A 2765-nucleotide genomic window follows, 5' to 3' on the forward strand; every position below is an offset into this window, starting at 1 on the left:
CCCAGTTCATCCAACCGTCCCATCTCGCTAATCCTCCCCACTTCTCCGCGCATCCCCTCGTCTTCCCAGTCAGCTCAACAATCCCGCGCCTCCCTTTCTTAACCCCTTTGGCCATCCACCCTGCGTCATATATATACACAGCAGCGGTGAGACACACAGGCTCACCGAACAAATAACCTCATACCTACCTACCCCCGTTCTCTCACGTTTTATTATCCTTATTATCTATAACCGAGAGTGGCCGCGTTGTCGCTATCAATTAATGACCATCGGCAACCGAATGGATGCGAACAGGGGCGGAGTTACCTCCGCTGGCACCCTTCACCCCTAAGATCGAATGACCTCGTCCTGGTATTTCCTTTTTCTTCACTGTCACTCTCGTCGTCCTTTACGCTTCCCTCCTCTTCACTCCTTACGATACCACCTTTTGCGTTGCTCCCCTCGTCTCGTCTCTCCCATCCACGAGATCAATCAGGAAGTTCAGGGATTTCGTATACCGGTTCTCTTTCCCGTCTCGCGAACCTGTCTACTCCGTTGGTCGCTACCGCCAATTCAGCCCGAGTCCCCTGGCCACCGGGTCGATCGAAGTTGATCGATGTTTCTGGAACTCCGCTATAGCCGGGTCGTCGAAATTCTGTTCCAGCGCCTTTTCGTGTCTCGTAGACGCTGCGTCTCGTTGTATAACCTAGAAAAATTGTACCGGCTGGTCATTAGGCTCACTTCGCGGTCTTGTTCCTAGAGTGCGCATGCGCCTGCGGCACTCTTGGCCGTAAAAGAGCACAGAAGAATTTCCACGCGTTGCGTGTCTCGTGTCAGAGGCCACAGGTCCTCTTTATTCTCTCCCTTTCTCCGCCTTGTACAGTCACTCGCGTTCCTACGCCTCCTAGTGCACCCAATTATTTGTACGCAGTCGCTACGAAGTATCGCTCACGTCACGCCATGCATGCCACGTACACGGTTAGGCATATAGAAGCTTACGTATCCACCCACGTGCGTCTGACAGACACACACGTCGTACGCTCAACGCCGAGCATTGTTTATACAAGTGCAGCTGCGTCGTTTGCGCGAAGGAGAAAACTCCAGTCAATGGACGCTTCGATGTTTCGCGAGAGAAAAAGGAAACCCTCGTGGCTTCGCTACTGCGCCGATTGATATTCGATTTTAATTCTATTCAGTCTCGCGACCATTTTGTCATGCTCGCGTGGGCCGAGGAAATCGTCCTCGTGGGGTCACCCACTTCTTTAGCAATCGTTGACACGCGCGACAACTGTCAATTAATACGAACCGTGAGACACGGCGCTGTCGAGGCGACGGTGGCGACATCGACGGTCGGTCTCGGCAACTAGACGACTACGGGTATACGGGCGCTGCGATCCTTCTTTGCCGTAAACTTTAGTACTGCGCGTTTTTCGAGGACAGTGAACCCTAATGGCAGCTTCGATAATTACCCAATCGTGTAATTATTGTATCGAGAGTATACGGGGGCTTCTTAACTATTGTCGTAATTCGATCTAATTGATCTTGCCTAGTCTCTTCGTTGCTTCGTCGGACAGCGTTGACAATGTCGAAGCTTGCCGCCGCCAGATGGAGACACTCTCGGATACTACGTAAACCCTGTACCCCGCTGCTCGTGCAGTTTGACGTATCTTTGGCTTTTTCCTGTGCCTCGTATATTCGCGTCGGTTAATTGTGCATTGTTGCGACTCAAAAGTCAGTTGCCTAATGACACCTTTCCGTTCGTAAACGACAAACAGACAGCACTCACGTAAAATTATATACCTTGGCTGTCGATATAATTCTTTTTCCTTTTCTTTACACAGTTTGTTGATGTTGCCACGTCAGCGAGTCATCGTCGTGCATCACGTATTACCATTGTCTGGCGTGTCCTTTGTGCTGGCTGACTTACGTTCGAATAAAATCAATGAACGGGCAGACTGAAAGATACGGAGGGATATACAAGTGGATCGGCAATTTGATATAAGTAGACGTGCCGGAATGGCGTTTCTCGTTCCGTGGGTGGCGGGGTGGTGAGTAAGGGGGAGGGCGCAAGGCTCGTTGTTAAAAACATCGAGTCGAGTGCGAAAGAATCTTTTTTTTTTTCGTACACGCAAGGACTTTCAATGGCACGTGCAGTGCGCGGCTATAGCGCGAAAGGCATAACGAAGGCAATGAAAATTAGTGTGGATTTCCTGAGGAAGATGAAAGAAAATGAAGTATGGTACAGCGTCATTCGATCGAAAAATCCACCTATGGTTTCCATCGTCTCGTGGACGCGACTTAGTCGATGAGAAATTATAATGCGTTCTCGATAAACGAATGGAAGTCGAGAACGACTTTCTTGCCTATAGGCTTTTCGATTGTATCCGTACCCCGCCCCCTCCCGTGCGGTCTAAATTTGACCCGGCCGATTTAAACTTCCGTCCCGAGCCAGTGTTTATACGTGACCTTACGTCATCGCATTGAAAATCAATGAAACCAACGCCACGTTAATTTTTATCGATCACTGCCTTCTCGATGCTCTCGATTTGCGGTACGGTGGCTGCGGGCGGGCGTTTTGTTTCGTCAACAGGCGTCAAAGGGGGGTTAAAGCGGCAGCTCTCACTGCAGCGATCCCTCGCGTACACAGTGATTCCCCGCGTCAACGTGCGAAATGAGGTTTTCATGAGAATGACTGAAGCGCCAACAACGCCGCCCGAGTTAACTATTGAAACAACAACCTGTTCGATGACTGTTCCGTTTGATGATTGCAACAAGTGAGGCCCCCC

The 2765-nt window shown here is 50.3% G+C and overlaps 1 protein-coding gene across 31 annotated transcripts in view; it reads left to right on the forward strand.

Annotated features, from left to right (window-relative positions):
- Positions 1-2765, forward strand: part of LOC107265867 (protein groucho) — a 47604-nt gene that overhangs the window by 14574 nt on the left and 30265 nt on the right. Inside the window, exon 1 of one of the 31 annotated variants that reach the window (XM_015735896.2) lies at positions 1912-2027. The exons of the other annotated variants lie outside the window; for them this stretch is intronic. The gene's annotated coding sequence lies outside the window, so the exon portion shown is untranslated. Of the gene's footprint in view, positions 1-1911; positions 2028-2765 lie in introns of those variants that run through there. 31 annotated transcript variants of the gene reach the window in all.

Source organism: Cephus cinctus, unplaced genomic scaffold (genome assembly GCF_000341935.2).
Source record: "Cephus cinctus unplaced genomic scaffold, Ccin1 Ccin1_scaffold0020, whole genome shotgun sequence".
Taxonomy (NCBI): Eukaryota; Metazoa; Arthropoda; class Insecta; order Hymenoptera; family Cephidae; genus Cephus; species Cephus cinctus.